The 19,855-nt window shown below is 37.7% G+C and overlaps 1 protein-coding gene across 13 annotated transcripts in view; it reads left to right on the top strand.

Annotated features, from left to right (window-relative positions):
• CCDC7 (coiled-coil domain containing 7) overlaps positions 1-19,855 on the top strand; it is a 463,736-nt gene that overhangs the window by 368,078 nt on the left and 75,803 nt on the right. The window lies entirely within an intron of this gene.

Below are 19,855 nucleotides of genomic sequence, written 5' to 3'. Positions count from 1 at the left end.
TTTTAAATGTAGATCAGCTTTATTTATGATTTTAGAGTTGAATTTTTCTTTAGGTTGTATGTTTTAGAACATAATTTACAAAAAAATTGGAGTTCTGCAGAACTAGTACAAATGTTGTAATGCTGTTAGTACCACTTGCTACTTCTCACAGTCTTTAGCGTCTTAATTATTACACTGTATTTCTTAAATGTATTGACCAAGAAACCTTGCCTTCTTCTTTCTCTTTGAATAGTGTTTCATGGAGCACCAGTTTAGGAAACACTTTTCTAGCAATGTTATAGAGCTATTACAATTATTTCATTTTTAAAGTATGACATTCACCCAGTATTCACATTTCAATTCTTACCAGGTACCATTATCTGCTACAACATATTGGTTATTATCCAGCAGACCTTATGCTTGATATTTTTATATCAAGTTTCAGGAAGTTTATTTTTATATATAGTTTCAAGAAGGGAAAAGGAATATTTGGCTTTTATCTCTGGAACTTACTCTTGATATTGTTATATATTTTCTACTACTATCTAGATACTGGTGTATATTTTAAAGATGTTTATTTATTTTCTCTGCTTCAAAAATGGATTTGGAAAAAAATATGACATTACCAGAAGGATGGAAAAAATATATTTCGATTTTTGACTTAGTATAATAGAATATTTAATTTTTCTTTGAGCTTCTTATGAACCAAATAAAACCTGGTATTTTAGGTTATTTCTGTCATTTTTAGTTTATTTTGAAATATAGAAAGATGGAAGAATCAATATAATGAACACTCGTGTGTCTGTGTCCCAGCTTAACAAATATGTCTTAAATATTGAAGTCTCCTCTCTATCCCTCTCAGATTATTGCCTCCTTCTATTCTGAATTTAGTGTTTATCATTCCCATATATTTCTTTATACTTTTACTAGCTATATTTGCATCTGTAAATGGTTTATGCTGTTGTTTTGTATGATTAAATGGTAGTATGCCATATGCTTTTTTTTGGCAACTTGCTTTTTTGGTTCAATATTTATGAGATTAATCACTGTTGATAATTTCAGCTCTTGCTCATTTATTTTTATTGTTGTATAATTATCTGGTTTAGGAATATATCACAGTTAATTTGCCTACTCTCCAGTGGATGGATATTTGGGTTATTTTCGTTAGGAGATGCCTGTCTTTTTAAGAGATGCAATGTAGGGGTAGTGTTTAAAAGTACAGATGCTGGAGATGGACTACGTGTCTTTTGTGTCCACTTCTGTCTCTTACTAACTGTGTAAATTATCTAATCTCTCCAGGCCTCAGTTTCTTCATCTGAAAAAGTAGGGCTGGTAATAGTATCTACCTCATAAGTCATTGTGGGAATTCTGTGAAATGCTTAAAACAGTGCTTGGATAGTAATAAGCCCCATAAAACTATTTACTATTATTATTATTTGCTATAGCTGGTGAGCATTTTTCTACTTTATATATTGACTATGTTGTATAGATAATAAATATATTTTGTGTCATAATTTTGATATGGTAAAAAGAATGGACCTTTTAAAATAACGCTATAATGTCCCAGAGTCTAAGAGCAGAAAGTTTATAAAATGTCAGAAAGATGATAGATTATAAAACATAATAGTACATATACTAGTTATATGATTCTCATTGCTTAACTAAATAATTTAGTTATTATAATTAATGATAATGATGTAATATAATTAATATAATAATGATAATAGTTTTATTTTTATTGACATAGAACTAAAAATAAAAATTCAATATATGTCATCCAACAGATTATCCCCCTCTGCTTTTATTTTGGAACTCAGTTTATTTTATTTCAGTCCCATCTAGCTTTATCTTTTTATTCAACACATTCTCCTTTCTAAAAGTAGCAATGACAATAGTTACAATTTATTGAGATGTTTAATATGTACCAGGCACTATGGGATCCCATTTTACAGATAGATGATTAAAGAACTTGAAACTTTAAGTGGTTAAATGACTTTACCAATATCAACACATAGTTTCTAAGTAGAAGAGCCAAAATTTCAATGTGAATTTCTTTTTTCTAGGTTTTTGGTTTTTCGTTTGGTTTTGGTTTTGGTTTTTTGGTTTTGCTTTTACTTTAACGTCCTTATTCATTAACACTATTCTATACTACCTTTAGTGACTATTATTTCACTTTATAACCTTCAATTCTAAAAGCCTGTTTTCTTTTCCTCACACCTGACTATTCTTATTCTGTCAGGAAAGCATTTGGGGAAAAAAACCTCTTAATTATAGAAATTGACGCCATTTACAAAACTTTTTGGTAAATCTCAGCTGTTTGTACAAAGCTGGCTGGCCATCTTTTTCGATATACTCGTACTTGACTTTGCAATAGATAGTTTGGAATCTACCAGCTGCTAGAACTCCCTATGTTAAAAAAAACTCTCATCTTGACCCCAGACCTGCTCATCTTCATGTGTTTCCTTTTATTATTATGGCAAATTTGAACAATACAGAAAGTACAAAGAAGAAAATAACAATCACTGATATGCCTACCACCTAGACCCAGAACTAACCTCTGTTATTTGTCATATTGGCTTCTAGGCTTTTATCTGTCTTTCTCTATCTAACTATCTATTTATCTCTCTATCTCTATATCTATCTATCTTTCTTTCTTTCTTTGTGAGTACACTAATATTATATGCTATGTCCTGCTTTATCTTAATGTTAGAATATTACACATAAAACTAAAGATCCCCACACCGTATCATTTGACTACCACCCTCATTCCCTGTTATCTTTCTTCCCTTCAGAGGTAAATGGTAATCTTATTTTCATAGGCATCCTTTATTCCATTAAAATGTATTGTATGTTTTTGTGAAGTTTTAAAGTGTACGCAAATAGTATATTAAATGTTATTATTGGTAGAATTGAATTTAACTGCCAAGATTGTGGATTGTTTTTTGAGAATACTTATTTGTTTCTATTTATTCACTTGTGGCTGTATGTTATATTGTTTGAGTTTTCTTTGTTCCATTTTTTCTCCTCTATCACTTTGAAGTTTGCCCTTAATTTTTTGTCTTAATACACACATACTTAAGCTTATATTTTTCCTGCTAAGTCTTTGCACCAAAGAAGAGAACCTTAGTAGTGTTTTACTTTCACTTAGATACTTGCTCTTAAGTCACTTTCTCACTCTAACTCATTGAAATCATAAAATATTAAAATCTTAGTGAGTTTGAGTAGGTGTGTTTAGTCATCAATACTGAGCTGTGTGTGTCTTGTATTTTCTATACCAGTGAATAGTATCGTTGTTCATATGAAGGGTAGAAAATCACCTCTTTGTCCTTTTGCCCTTCTTGTATTTTCATGATTGCTAGTGAGGTAGAATATCTTTTATTATTTTATCTCTTTTCATTTTCTTTTCTGTTTTACCTTTCACACATTTTTATTAGGTTATTTGCTTTTTCTTACAATTTTAGATGCTCTTTGAATATTAGCCAAAAATATGAAATAGCATTACAAATATTTTTATCAATTTATAGTTTTATCTTTTACATTTTATTTTGACACTTTTTTTTCAATTTGCATGTAGTCATATATGTCTATATTTTACTTTATAATTTCTAGGTTTTTGTTTTCATTTTTTGATGTCTTCTTAACCCTATGGTTATATAAATATTTTTCTATGTTTTCTTTTAATATTATTTTATTTTTACATATGGATCTTTAATCTATAAAGAATATATACTTAGTAGATTATGTGATTATTGTAACAACTTTGCTTACTTTCCAAGGTTTAATTTTTGATATTAACAGAGAAATAAGTTCAAACATGCTTGCCAGTTATTTAATGGTAATCAACTCATAAAGCTGAAACACAATATGCAAATGCTCAACATTATATGAATAAAAATATCAAAAAAAACATAAAAATCTACAGAAGTCTGGGGTCAAAAATAAAAACAATAATAAAGCATCATAATGAAAAACATATAAGATGTCAGATATAACAGGAAATATAATTTATTAAAATAAATATGAATGAATTAAAGTCAACTTTTAAATAACAAGCTTACTCAAATTTTATCAAAAATGCCTAATGCAGTTACTATATTTAATTATAAGATGGTTGATTATAATATATGTCATTTTTAGGTATTATAAGGAAGCAGAAATGTTACCAATTAAATTATGACACAGTGCTTTATTTCCATTTATTGTAACATATCCCAATTTTAAGGATGTTAAATGTGAAAAAATATGCATTATAAAATTGACAAAATATGGTGAATAAAGTTTTTAAGATATAGCTACCTACAAGATGGCTCAGAAAGGCTCAAAATGAAAGGATTACCAAAAAGCACAAGACAAACTGAAATAGAAAGTAAATAGTAGATAGCAGTATGCCTTTAGCTTAACCCTCAGAGTTCCCCCAAATCTATTTTCAACTAAATTATCAGAGAAAGACCCAAAATTTTGTGTTATTCATGGTGATATTCAGTATATTTAAGCAAGTAGTATGGTAATATAAATTAATATTAATATTAATAATAAAATAATATATAATATTCATTAATTAACAAATTAATATATGAATCCAAAAATTAAAATAATTTTCTTTTATTCTCTAAAAATTATTATAAGACTCCCAATGGTAGGCACAATTTCAGACTATAATAAAATTTAAAAGAGAAAATAGGCTTTGAACTAATATTACATTCATTTGGCATTATAAAAGAATACTGTAGAAGAGGAAATACAAAAAACACATTGAGATGCCCAGCAGCTACAACGTACTTATTTTTTGTGTCCCCCTAACCCACATTCAGCATCCACCTTGAGCTACAGCAGACAAGAATCAAGGAGTCTGTTGGACTTGATACAGAAAAGCCACATTTCCCATAAACATCTTGCCATAATTTAAGTTGTCTCTAGAGTTTGCACTGGTGCACTCCTGTGGCTTGAGCTTCTAAAACACCTGGTGGTTGATCTTTAACAATATTAGTCTCCATTGTAATGAGCATGGCAGAAACCGCTTAGTGATGGTGTTTTTCTTTCTTAGAGTTGTGGCAGGGTGTAATCTTCTATCAGATTAATAATATGTGTGTTTTCCTGAATGTCCTTCTCAAGGCTGATAGCCAACTGTTATGATTAATTATGTGTCAATTTGGTTAGGCTCTAGTACTCAGTTGCTTGGTCAAACATGAGCGTAGAAGTTGCTATGAAGGTATTTTTTAGATGAAGTTAAAATTTAAATCAGTAGACTTTGAGTAAAGCAGATTACCCTCCATAATGTGGGGGATCCTATCCACTAGTGGAAAGCCTTAAGAGGAAACACTAAGGTTCTCTAGAGAGGAAGGAATTCTGCCTCCAGACTGTCTTTGACTCAAGACTGAAACATTGACTCTTGCTGGAAATTCCAGCTTTCTCACCAGCCCTACACATTTTGGACTTGCCAGGCCCCACAATCCATGAACCAATTCCTTAAAATCAATCTCTCTGTTTACTTTTCTGGAGATCCCTAACATATTTTGGTACTAGGAATGGTTCTAAAGGGACAGAATCTTAGAGAGGTGGTGGCATAGGTGGTCTCTGAACTCATGTCCTCCCATGGACACAACAAATTTACAACTACTCTTGGACCAATTACCCCTGAGAGAGAACTGAAAACTGGATAAAAAGAACCCCTGTAAAAACAGACAGTGCTGACTGAGGTGGAAGAGGCAGAAATTCCTTCCTGGAGAGGAAAAAGCCACCTTCCAGCCATGGTGCTTCATGGCAGTCAGGAGCAATCTTAAGGGAGAATAAAGTGCCTAGGAATAAACTTGAGCAAAGAGGTGAAGGACTTGTACACTGAAAACTATAAAACATTATTAGGAGAAATAGAAGAAGACACAAATAAATGGAGCGATATTCCATGCTCTTGGATTGGAAAAATTAACATAGTTAAAATGTCCATACTTCCTGAGGCAGTCTGCAGATTCACTGCAGTCCCTATCTGAGTACCGGTGACATTTTTTTTACAGGGATAGAACAAAGGATCCTGAAAGTTAGATGGAACAATGGGGGACCCCAAGTGGCTGAAGGACTCCTGAGAAAGGAGAGCAGAGCTAAAAGTGTCGTGCTCTCTGATTTCAGGGTATACTGCAGGGCTATAGGTGTCAGGGCAGCACAGTACTGGCACAGAAACAGACACACAGATCAACAGAGTGGAAGTGAGAGCCCAGAAGTAAGCCCACACATCTGCGGACAGCTAATTTTTGACAGGGGAGCTGGGAACATACGATAGGGAAAGGAAAGTCTCCTCAATAAATAGTGTTGGGAAAACTGGACAGCCACGTGTAAAGGGGTGAGAGTGGACCATATCTTGTACCATACAGAGGGATTAGCTAAAAGTGTATTAAAGATTTGAATGTAAGACCTGAAGATGTGAAACTTCTAGAAGAAAACATAGGCAGTACACTCTTTGACATCAGTCTTAGCAGCATACTTTCAAGTACCATGTCTAACTGGCCAAGGGAAACAATATAAAAAATAAACAAATGGGACTATATCAAGCTAAAAAGCTTCTGCATAGAAGAGAAAACTGTCAACAGGATGAAAAGGCGACCTAACAATTGGGAGAAGAAGTTTCTCAGACCATGTGTCTGATAGGGGGTTAGTGTCCAGGATGTATAAGGAACTCATACATTTCAACAACAAAAAAGCTAACAACCCAATTAAAGGATGGGAAAAGGATCTGAGTGGGTATTTCTCTGGGGAGGATATACAGATGGCAATCAGGCACATGAAAAGATGTTCAGTTTTGCTAATTCAGATGCACTTCAGAGAAATGCAAATCAAAAATACAATGAGATATCACCTCACACCCATCAGAATGGCTATAATTATCAAGACAGGAAATAGCATGTGTTGAAGAGGATATGGAGAAGAGGGAACTCTCATGTACTATTGGTGGGGGTGCAGACTGGTACAACCACTGTGGAAAATAGTGCGGAAACTCCTCAAAAAATTAAGAATAGAGCTACCATATTATCCAGCCATTCTACTGCTGGGTATTTATCTAAAGAACAGGAAAACATGAATGCGTAAAGATACATGCACCCATGTTCATTGCAGCATTAATCACAATAGCCAGGACTTGGGGGCAACCTAGATGCTCATTGGGAGATGAATGGATGAAAGACATGTGGTGTTTATATGTGGTGGAGTACTACTCAGCTATAAAAAAGGATGAAATCTGGCCATTTGTGACAACATAGATGGACCTTGAGGGTATTGTGCTAAGTTACATAAGTCGGAAGGAGAAAACTCAAATACCATATGATCTCACTCACAAATAGAAGATAAAAACAACAACAAACAAACACATAGAGAAAGAGATTGGATTGGTGGTTACCAGAGGGGAAGGGGGAAGGGAGGAGGACAAAGCAGTGACTAGGGATATGTGTATGGTGATGGATTGTAATTAGTCTTTGGGTGGTGAACATGTTTTAATCTACACATAAATTGAAATATAATGATGTACACCTGAAATTTATATAATGTTATAAACCAACATTACCACAATAATAATTTAAAAAAAAGAATTGTAGAACCAAAAAACAAAATTCATTCCTTTTTGGGGCTGAGTAATATTCCATTGTGTGTATGTGCCTCACGTTGTTTGTCCATTCATCAATCAATGGACATTTGGGTTGTTTATACCTTCTGGATTATGAGTGCTGTTATGCACATAAATGTACAAATGTCTGTTCAAGTCCCTGTTTTCAATTCTTTTGGGCATGTACTTGGAGGTAGAATTGTTGGATCTTATGATAATTCTGTGTGCAATTTTTTTGAGGACCACCATGCTTTTTCCATGGTAGCTGTACCATTTTTCATTCCTACTGGTAGGGCACAGCGATTCCTATTTCTCCACATCCTCACTAACATTTGTTATTATCAGTCTTTTTTGGTTGCATTTCCCTGGTGATTTGTAATGTTGAGCATTGTTACATGTGTATTAAGTAATATTTATATGTTACATGTGCAGTGAGCATTGTGTTTATTGGCCCTTTGTGTATCTTCTTTGAGGAGGCATCCATTCAGACCATTTGCCCATTTTTTTTTTTTTAATTATTTTATCACCCTTCAATGAGTTGTTTTTTGTTTTTTGTTTTTTTTTAAAGATTTTTTTATTTTTCCCTTTTTCTCCCCAAAGCCCCCCGGTACATAGTTGTGTATTCTTCGTTGTGGGTTCTTCTAGTTGTGGCATGTGGGACGCCGCCTCAGCGTGGTCCGATGAGCAGTGCCATGTCCGCGCCCAGGATTCGAACTAACGAAACACTGGGCCGCCTGCTGCGGAGCGCGCGAACTTAACCACTCGGCCACGGGGCCAGCCCCCCATTTGCCCATTTTTTAACGGGACTTTTTCTTATTGTTTTTCTCAGTTTGGGGAGTTCTGTATGCCTTCTATAGATTAATCCTTTGTCGGATGCATGATTTGTGAATATTACGCCCATTATATTGGTTGCTTTTTCTGTCTGTTGATGGTGTCCTTTCATGCAGAGGGGTTTTTAGTTTTTTTGGAGGAAGATTAGCCCTGAGCTAACATTTTCAGCCAATCCTCCTCTCTTTGATGAGGAAGATTGGCCCTGAGCTAACATCCATGCCCATTTTCCTCTACTTTATATGTGGGACGCCTGCCAAGGCATGGCTTGCCAAGTGGTGTCATGTCGGCACCTGGGATCCGAACCAGCAAACCCTGGTCCACAGAAGGGGAATGTGTGAACTTAACTGCTGCATCGCTGGGCCAGCCCCGGGGTTTTAAATTTTGATGTAGTACAATTAACATATATTTTTCTTTTGTTTCCTATGCTTTCTGTGTCATGTCCAAGAAATTATTGACAAATCCAATATCATGAAGATTTTCCTTTTGTTTTCTTCTAAGAGTTTTATGGTTTTAGGTCTTACATTTGGGTATTTGATCCGTTTTTTAGTTGATTTTTGTGTTTGGTGTAATTTGAGGGTCTAACTTCATTATTTTGAATAATGATACTCAGTTTCCCCAGCAACATTTGACTGCCTTTTCCCCTTTGAGTTATCTTGTCACCTTGTCAAAAATCATTTAACCATATATGTTAAGATTTATTTCTGGGTTTTCTATTCCATTCCATTCTGTTCCATTCCATTAATCAGCAAGTTTGTCTTAATGCCAGTACCATGCTGTTTTGATTGCTTTAGATTTGTGGTGGTTTTGAAGTCAGAAAGTGTGATTGATTTCTCCAACTCTATTCCTTTTCAGGGTTGTTTTGGCTATTCAGGGTCCTTTGAGATTCCAGATGAATTTGGGGATGTATTTTTCTGTGTCTGTGAGGGATGTCATTGGGGATTGCATTGAATCTGTAGATTGCTTTGGGTAATATTGACATCTTAACAATATTCTTCCAATAATGTATTTGCTGATTCATGAGCATGGCATGTCTATCCATTTATTTATTGTGTACATTTAATTACCTTCAACAATGTTTTGTAGTTTTCAGTGTACAGGTCATTCACTTTCTTGATTAAATTTAGCCCTAAGTATTTTACCCTTTTTGATGTTCTTGTGGGAGGGATTGTTTATTTTATTTTCTTTTTGTAATTTTCATTGTTTGTTCAGAGGTGCAGCTGATTTTTGTGTGTTGATTTTGTGTCCTGAAACTTTGATGAATATATTTATTAGATAAAAAGAAAGAAAAAAAGGAACAGAGTCTTAAGGATGAGTTTTCTGAATTGGTCCTGGGGTTTTTAGAATTAGTTCTCTAATATCATTAGTTTTAAAGGCACAGATGACTCTATTTCCAGTGGTAAAGAGAACACCATTAGTCTATATTATAATGTGGCAATAGAGATCTATATTAAAAAAAATCACCATAGGATACTTGTAATCAGATAATTATAAGATGCAAGATTCCAGGTAATTATATATTCGATACCTTAGAAGATTTTTTGTCAAAATAAAGAGTATAGTGAGATTGGCTGGTGGCTCCTGATTGTGCTGAATAAAATGGGGAAAGTAAATAATGAGCTCAGGGATTCAAATTTGAGCTCAGGGATCCCAGCTCAAGAGCCACATAAATGACCAAAAATTTCTATATCTACCCTGAAAGAAACCCTTATCTCCTGTAGCTGCAGATTTGAGATTGCTGAAAACAAAATCCAGCCTCATCCTGCAAGTGACTGAATTATAACACAAATTGAATTGCCAACCTTGCAGGATTTCTGCTATTAAAATGAGAGCATTGATTGGGAAAGATGGGATGTTAAAAATTGGAATGGGGACATATCAGAAGATCCTAATGAAGCCAGGGACATGGATGTCTAAATTCTGCTGAGTCTTTCTTGTCATTAGAAGCAGGCTTTCCACTCCTGTCTGAAGAGTTTAACCCTACTTTGAGAAAACTGTAATGTCCTCCCCTGAGGTATTCACCTTGCAAGACATTCTTGCTTTTCCTCAAGACCCACTCACCACTCCCCTTTGCTTCTGGATCTACAAATAGATTCAAGTTTCAGCAGGCCTATAAAGATGAAGTACAAAATGTGACCCCTAAGAAGATGTGCTGTACTCCAAAAGAATTACATTATTTTTCCAATGAATACAGATAGAAATCTGGGACTTATATGTGGGATTTGATATTAAAAGTGTAGGATAATGGTGGAAAGAACATAAAGTTGAATCAGGTTGAATTTATTGATATGGGCCCACTAAGCAGAGATTCTCTATTCCATGTTGCAGCTTGGAGGATCAGAATGGGCTTTAACAGTTTGTTTGGTTGGCTGAAACATGAACCAAAAGGTGGCCCACAGTAAATAAAGTTGAAATGCAGAAGTACTGAATTTGCCAATAAACCAAGGCACTTAATTTTATCTCTAGCATGAAAGTTAAAAAACAACAAGAATTATGCTAAATCTACTCTGCCTGTGCTCTATAAATGGAAAAACAAAGCCTGGATGACAGCACATCTGTTTACAACAAATGGTTTATCAAATATTTTAAGCCCGCTGTTGAGACATAGTACCCAGAAAAAAAGATTCCTTTAAAAATATTAGGGCTCATTGACGATACACCTGGTCACCCAAGAGCTCTGATGGAGGTGTACAATGACGTTAAGGTTGTTTTCATGCCTGCTAACACAACAACCATTCTGCAGCCCATGGATCAAGGACTAATTTTGACTTTCAAGTCTTATTACTTAAGAAATATATTTTGCTGCCATAGATAGTGATTCCTCTGATGGATCTGGGCAAAGTAACTTGAAAACCTTCTGGAAAGGATTCATCATTTTAGATGCTATTAAGAACATTTGTGATTCATGGTAGAAGGTCAAAATATCAACATTAATGGGAGTTCTCATCAAGATGGCGCTGTGAGCAGACGTTGAACGTGCCTCCTCCCACAAACGCAACCAGGTTACAACAATTTTAGGAAGAATCACCCTGGATTGAAAACTGAAAACTGGATAAAAAGAACCCCCACAACAAGGGACAGTCCTGATTAAAGCAGAAGAGGCAGTAACTCCAGCCAGAGAGGAAAAAGCCACCTTTGGGAGCAGCGGAGCTTCTCAGCTGGCAGGTGGGAGCCAACCTAAGGCTATCCAGATAGTATCTCAAGATGCCTCAGAGTCTCATACTACTATACATTGGAAGGCGGACGGACTTCCCCCCTGGAGGAGGTGGAAATAGGTGAAAACTCTCCGACCCCCGACCCCCGACCCCTGGACAGCCTAGTTCCTGCAGGAGGCTCTCTTCCAGCGGACTCCCCCATAGCATCGCCACACACCAAGGGTGGGAGTGTGCACTCACCAGTGGAGCGACGGTGGAAACAGGTGACAACAGCCCTACTCAAGCCCCCTGTGATTATACCTAAGCCCAGGGGGAATCCCCAGGGTCCCACACCCACTGGCAGGGAAGGCCTCCACTTGCCATTAGCAGGGAGGCCCCGCCCAGAATCCAGAACAAAGGGAAGCTCCCGGCGGGTGGATTCCCTGGCACACCTCCCTGGCAGGGAAAGCCTCTGCTCGCCATTAGCAGGGAGGCCCTGCCCAGAATCCAGAACAAAGGGAAGCTCCCAGTGGGCGGATTCCCCTGCACGGCACCAGACTGCCAGCTGCTGCTGAGCCCACAGTCTCCAGCGCATGGGTCAGTGCAGGGGGTGCCCGGACTTCCCGTAGTCATGCTTGGGGACACGGTTGGAGCTCCAGCGCCTGGCTCTGCAGCCCAGGGGGAGGCTCTGGGGTCCCACACCTCCCTGGCAGGGAAAGCCTCTGCTCGCCATTAGCAGGGAGGCCCCGTCCAGAATACAGAACAAAGGGAAGCTCCCAGTGGGCAGATTTCCTGGCATGGCACCAGACCACAAGCTGCTGCTGGGCCCATGGTCTCCGGTGCACGGGTCAGTGCAGGGGGCGCCCTGACTTCCCGTGGACATGCTTGGGGACAGGGTCGGAGCTCCAGTGCCCGACTCTGTGGCTCGAGGGGAGGCTCCGGGGTCCTGCACCCCCCCCCCCAGTAGGGAAAGCCTCTGCTCGCCATTAGCTGGGAGGCCCCACCCAGAATCCAGAGCAAAGGGAAGCTCCCGGCGGGTGGATTCCCTGGCACTGCACCAGACCACCAGCTGCTGCTGGGCCCATGGTCTCTGGCACACAGGTTGGTGCAGGGGGTGCCCGGACTTCCCGTGGACATGCTTGGGGACTGGTTGGAGCTCCAACACCTGGCTCTGTGGCCCAAGGGGACACTCCAGGGTCCCGCACACTCCCAGCAGGGAGGGCCTCTGCTCGCCATTGGCAGGGAGGCCCCGCCCAGCATTCAGAACACCAGGAAGCTCCCTAGAGCAGAAGTCCCCACAAGGCAGCAGCTTACAAGCCACCGTCAGGCCCACGGACTCTGGCTGTGTCCCAGACGAGGCAAGGGGCTCCCAGAGATCCCATGAGAATGGAGTGGGGCAGAGTGGAGCTCTGGTGAAACGGCTATGTAGCCCAGGGGGAACTCCAGGTTCCTACAGCAGCCTCAGCGAAAGCCTCTGCACAGCACTAGTGGAGAGGTCCCAACTGGCAATCGCAAGGCAGGAAGGCCCTGAGGCAAAAGTAGCACAGCTAGGTGAGCTAATGACACACTGCAGAAGATACCCATAGCTCTGCTGGGACCTATAGTGGACAAGTGTGATCTTGTGGGCTCTGTTAGGGACAAAGTGGCGATTATAGGTGATCCTGCTCCTGGCTGCTGGGAAAGCCCACAACACCACTGCAGACCACAAGGAGGGAGTGCATCTAAGTGGGCTGCAACAGTAGGCATCAGCAGCCTGAGGCCCCCTTGCAATTGCCCCCACAACCTACGAGGGACCCCACAGGGGGAAGAAGGCCTGTTCAAAGAAATAATAGCTGAGAACTTGCCAAACTTGGGAAGAGAGATGGAACTTCATGTGACAGAAGCCAATAGATCTCCAAACTTTATTAACGCAAGAAGACCAACCCCAAGGCATATAGTGGTGGAACTACCAAAAGTCAATGACAAAGAGAAAATACTAAGGGCAGCCAGGCAGAAGAAAATAACTTACAAAGGAAACCCCATAAGGCTATCAGCAGATTTCTCAGGAGAGACCTTACAGGCTAGTAGAGATTGGAATGAAATATTCAAAACTCTGAAGGACAAAAACCTGCAGCCAAGAATACTCTACCCAGTGAAAATATCCTTCAAATACGATGGAGAAATAAAAACTTTCCCAGATAAACAAAAGTTAAGGGAGTTCATTGCCACACAACCTCCTCTTCAAGAAATGCTCAGGAAGAACCTCATTCCTGAAAAATCAAAAAAAGGAAAGGGGTTACAAAATCCAGAAGGACAATAACACAAAGTAACAGCTCTCCATCAGGACAAAATGCAAAAGAACCAGAAAACAAGTGATAAAATGGCAACACTAGGCCCCCACGTTTCAATAATCACTCTAAACGTGAATGGATTGAACTCTCCAATCAAAAGGCACAGAGTGGCAGGATGGATCAAAGAACAAGATCCAACAATATGCTGCCTCCAGGAAACACACCTCAGCCCCAAAGACAAACACAGACTCAAAGTGAAGGGATGGAAGACAATACTCCAAGCTAATAATGAACAAAAGAAAGCAGGTGTTGCCATACTTATATCAGACAAAGTAGACTTCAAAGCAAAACAGATAAAGAAAGACAAAGAGGGGCAGTATATAATGATAAAAGGGATGCTCCACCAAGATGACATAACACTTATAAGTATATACGCACCTAACACAGGAGCACCAAAATTCGTAAAGAAACTATTAGCAAAACTAAAAGGAGACATCAACAGCAATACAATAATAGTAGGGGACCTCAACACCCCATTAACACCAATGGACAGATCATCCAGACAGAAAATCAACAAGGAAATTATAGAATTAAATGAAAAATTAGATCAGATGGACCTAATACATATATATAAGACACTTCATCCAAAAACAGCAGGTTACACATTCTTCTCAAGTGTGCATGGAACATTCTCAAGGATAGACCATATCTTGGGAAACAAAGCAAACATCAATAAGTTCAAGAGGGTTGAAATAATACCAAGCATCTTTTCTGATCATAATGCTGTGAAACTAGAAATTAACTACAAGAATAAAGCTGGGAAAGGGCCAAAAATCTGGAGACTAAACAACATGCTACTGAACAAACAATGGATTATTGAAGAAATTAAAGAAGAAATCAAATATTATCTGGAGACAATGCAAATGAAAACACACTGTACGAAATTATTTGGGACGCAGCAAAGGCAGTCCTAAGAGGGAAATTCATTGCAATACAGGCTCACCTCAATAAGCAAGAAAAATCTTACATAAACGACATCTAACAGAATTAGAAAAAGAAGAACAAACAAAGCCCAAAGACAGTAGAAGGAGGGAAATAATAAAAATTAGAGCAGAAATAAAGGATATTGAATCAAAAAAGACAGTAGAAAGGATCAATGAAACAAAGAGTTGGTTCTTTGAAAAAATTAACAAAATCGACAAAACCTTAGCCAGACTCACTAAAAAAAAAGAGAGAAGTCTCAAATAAATAAAATTAGAAACGAGAGAGGAGAAATCACAACAGATACCGAAAAAAATACAAAGGATCATGAGAGAATACTATGAAAAACTATATGCCAACAAATTGAACAACCTAGAAGAAACGGATAAATTCCTAGACTCATACAACCTACCCAAACTGAATCAGGAAGAAATAGAGAATCTGAATAGACCAATCACAAGTAAAGAAATAGAAACAGTAATGAAAAAACTCCCCAAAAATAAGAGTCCAGGACCAGACGGCTTCTGTGGAGAATTCTACCAAACATTCAAAGAAGATTTAATACCTATCCTTCTCAAACTATTCCAGAAAATAGAGGAAGATGGAGCACTCCCTAATACATTCTATGAAGCCAACATCACCCTGATCCCCAAACCTGACAAGGACAACACAAAGAAGGAAAACTACAGGCCAATATCACTGATGAACATAGATGCAAAAATCCTCAACAAAATTTTGGCAAACTGAATACAGCAATATATCAAAAAGATTATACACCATGATCAATTGGGATTTATACCAGGGACACAGGGATGGTTCAACATCCGCAAGTCAATCAACGTGATTCACTACATTAACAAAATGAGAAACAAAAACCACATGATCATCTCAATAGATGCAGAGAAAGCATTTGACAAGATCCAACATCCATTTATGATAAAAACCCTCAATAAAATAGATGTAGAAGGAAAGTACCTCAACATAATAAAGGCCATATATGACAAACCCACAGCCAACATCATACTCAATGGACAAAAACTGAAACCCATCCCTCTCAGAACAGGAACAAGACAAGGGTGCCCACTTTCACCACTCTTATTCAACATAGTACTGGAGGTTTTGGCCAGAGCAATTTGGCAGGAAAAAGAAATAAAAGGAATCCAAATAGGCAACGAAGAAGTAAAACTCTTGCTGTTTGCAGACGACATGATCTTATATATAGAAAACCCCAAAGAATCCATAGAAAAACTATTAGAAACAATCAACAACTACAGCAAAGTTGCAGGGTATAAAATCAACATACATAAATCAGTAGCATTTCTATATGCTAACAATGAACTAACAGAAAAAGATCTCAAGAACTCAATCCCATTCATGATCACAACAAAAAGAATAAAATACCTTGGGATAAATTTAACCAAGGAAGCGAAAGATCTATACAATGAAAACTACAAGACCTTCCTGAAAGAAATCGATGACAACATAAAGAGATGGAAAGACATTCCATGCACATGGGTTGGAAGAATAAACATAGTTAAAATGTCCATACTACCTAAAGCAATCTACAGATTCAACGATATCCCAATCAGAATTCCAATGTCATTCTTTAGAGAAATTGAACAAAGAATCCTAAAATTCATATGGGGCAACAAAAGACCCCGAATTGCTAAAACAATCCTGAGAAAGAAGAACAAAGCTGGAGGCATCACAATCCCTGACTTCAAAACATACTACAAAGCTACAGTAATCAAAACAGCATGGTACTGGTACAAAAACAGATGCACAGATCAATGGAACAGAATTGAAAGCCCAGAAATAAAACCACACATCTATGGACAGCTAATCTTTGACAAAGGAGCTGAGGGCCTACAATGGAGGAAAGAAAGTCTCTTCAACAAATGGTGCTGGGAAAACTGGACAGCCACATGTAAAAGAATGAAAATCAACCATTCTTTTTCACCATTTACTAAAATAAACTCAAAATGGATCAAAGACCTAAAGATTAGGCCTGAAACAATAAGTCTTCTAGAAGAGAATATCGGCTGTACACTCTTTGACATCAGCTTCAAAAGAATCTTTTTGGACACCATAGCCCCTCACATGAGGGAAACAATAGAAAGAATAAACAAATGGGACTTCATCAGACTAAAGAGCTTCTTCAAGGCAAGGGAAAACAGGATTGAAACAAAAAAACAGCCCACTAATTGGGAAAAAATATTCACAAGTTATTTATCCAACAAAGGGTTAATCTCCGTAATATACAAAGAACTCACACAACTCAACAATAAAAAATCAAACAACCCAATTACAAAATGGGCAGGGAACATGAACAGACATTTCTCCAAAGAAGATATACAGATGGCCAATAGACATATGAAAAGATGCTCATCATCACTAATCATCAGGGAAATGCAAATCAAAACTACACTAAGATATCACCTTACACCTGTTAGAATGGCAAAAATATCCAAAACCAAGAGTGACAAATGTTGGAGAGGCTGTGGAGAAAAGGGAACCGTCATACACTGTTGGTGGGAATGCAAACTGGTGCAGCCACTATGGAAAACAGTATGGAGATTCCACAAAAAGTTAAGAATAGAAATACCTTATGACCCAGCCATCCCACTACTGGGTATCTATCCTAAGAACCTGAAATCAGCAATTCCAAAAGTTCCATGCACCACTATGTTCATTGCAGCATTATTCACAATAGCCAAGTCATGGAACCAACCTAAGTGCCCAGCAACTGATGATTGGATAAAGATGTGGTATATATATATATACAATGGAATACTACTCAGCCATAAAAAAGGACAAAGTCGTCCCATTCATAACAACATGGATAGACCTTGAGGGTATTATGTTGAGTGAAATAAGCCAGACAGAGAAAGACGAACTCTGTATGATTCCACTCATAGGTGGTAGTTAACATATGGACAAAGAGAACTGATCGGTGGTTGCCAGGGGAAAGGGGGATGGAGGGAGGGCACTAGGGGTGAAGTGGTGTACCTACAACATGACTAATAATGATGTACAACTGTAATTTCACAAGGATGTTAACTTTCATAACCTTAATTTTAAAAAAGGAAAAAATATAATAATAATTCATAACCTAAATGTTCATTTCCTTTTCCTATGGGAACTAAAGAACAGTTGAATAAGCGTCACATTCCCTTACCCTGAAGTCATTCTCACCTCAACCTCTTCTTTTTTCAAAGTACTCAGGGTTAATAGTACTTTTTGGGTTGTGAGCGGCTATTTACTCCTGCAAAGCCTTGTTTCATTTATTTGCATATTCCCTTTTAGTCCCGTTTCTTTCTCCCTGTCTTATCCCTGCCCAGGCAATTGCCCGAATGTGTTTTCTATGTATACTTGAGTTTGTAGGTCCCTTGCAAAAGAAGGAGTTTGGTTTTGAATGTGTTTGTATTCACATAAATAATTGTGCTCATTCTGTGTGCTGGCCGATAACCTTTGACTCCCAAATTGGTTTCTTGTTCTTTCTTTGCTCTGCTTTGCACAGGGCAGTGCAGGTAGAGTGGGGTGGGGAGTGGGCAGGACCTATATAAACATAGAGTTACCATATGACCCCGCACGTCCACTCCTAGGTCCATACCCAACAGAAATAAAAACATGTCCACATAAATACTTGTACACTAATGCTCATAGCAGCATTTTTCATAGTAGCCATAAAGTGGAAACCACCCAAATTTCTATCAACTGATGAATGAATAAATAAAATGTGATATATTCATACAGTGGAATATTATTTGGCAATAAAAAGAAATACTGAAAACAAAACATCAACATTAACAAGAGTTTGGAAGAAGTTGATTCCAATACTCATGGAGGACTTTGGGGGATTCAAGACTTCAGTGGAAGAAGTAACTGAAGATGTAGTGGAAATAGCAAGAGAACTAGGATTATTAGAAGCGGACCCTGATGATGTGACTTAATTGCTGATACTTCATGATAAAACTTTAATGATGAGGGGTTGATTCTTATGGATGAGCAAAGAAAATGGTTTCTTGAGATGATATCACTCCTGGTGAAGATTGTTGAAATGATGACAAAGTACTTAGAATATTATATGAACTTAATTGATAAAGCAACAGTAGGGTTTGAAAGAAGTTCTACTATGGATAAAATGCTGTCAAGCACCATCGCATGCTACAGAGAAATTGTTCATGAAAAGAAGAGTCAATTGATGCAGCAAACTTCAATATTGTCTTATTTTAAGAAATAGCTACAACCACCCAACCTTCAGCAACCACTGTCCTGATCAGTCAGCAGCTATCAACATCGAGGCAAGACCCTCCACTAGCAGAAAGATTACACCTTGCTAAAGGCCGAGATGATAGCATTTTTTGGCAATCAAATATTTTTTGATTAAGTATGTACATTGCTTCTTTAGACATAATGCTAGTGAACGCTTGACTATAATGTAAACATAACTTTTATATACGCTGGGAAACCAAAATATTTGTGTGACTCATTTTATTGTGATATTCCCTTTATTGTGGTAGTCCAGAACAAAACCCACAGTATCTCTGAGGTATGCCTGTACACTGAAAACTATAAGATTTTGATGAAAGAAATTGAAGAAGACACAGATAAATGGAAAGATATCTTGTGTTCATGGATAAGAAAAATTAATGTTGTTAAAATGTGCATACTACCCAATTGTATCTACAGATTTAATGCAATCATCGTCAAAATTCCAATGGAATTTTCACAGAAATAGAAAAACTATCCTAAAATTTTTGTGGAACCAAAAAAGACCCCAAATAGCTAAAGCAATCTTGAGAAAGAAGAGCAAATCTGGAGGCATCACACTTTCAGAGATTTCAAAGTATAAACTACAAAGCTGTTGTAATCAAAACTGTATAGTGTTGGCATAAAAATAGGCACATAGACAAATGAATCAGAATTGAGAGTCCAGAGGACCTATGCATAAACAGTCAACTAATATCACACAAGGGAGCCAAGAATATTCAACGGGAAAAGGATAGTCTCTTTAATAAACAGTGTTGGGAAAAGTGGATATCCACATGCAAAAGAATGAAATTGATCTTCTATCT

The sequence above is a fragment of the Equus przewalskii genome, chromosome 30, assembly GCF_037783145.1.
Source record: "Equus przewalskii isolate Varuska chromosome 30, EquPr2, whole genome shotgun sequence".
NCBI lineage: Eukaryota > Metazoa > Chordata > Mammalia > Perissodactyla > Equidae > Equus > Equus przewalskii.
Note: the sequence above shows the minus strand (reverse complement) of the source record. Positions and strands in the feature narration are given on the sequence as shown.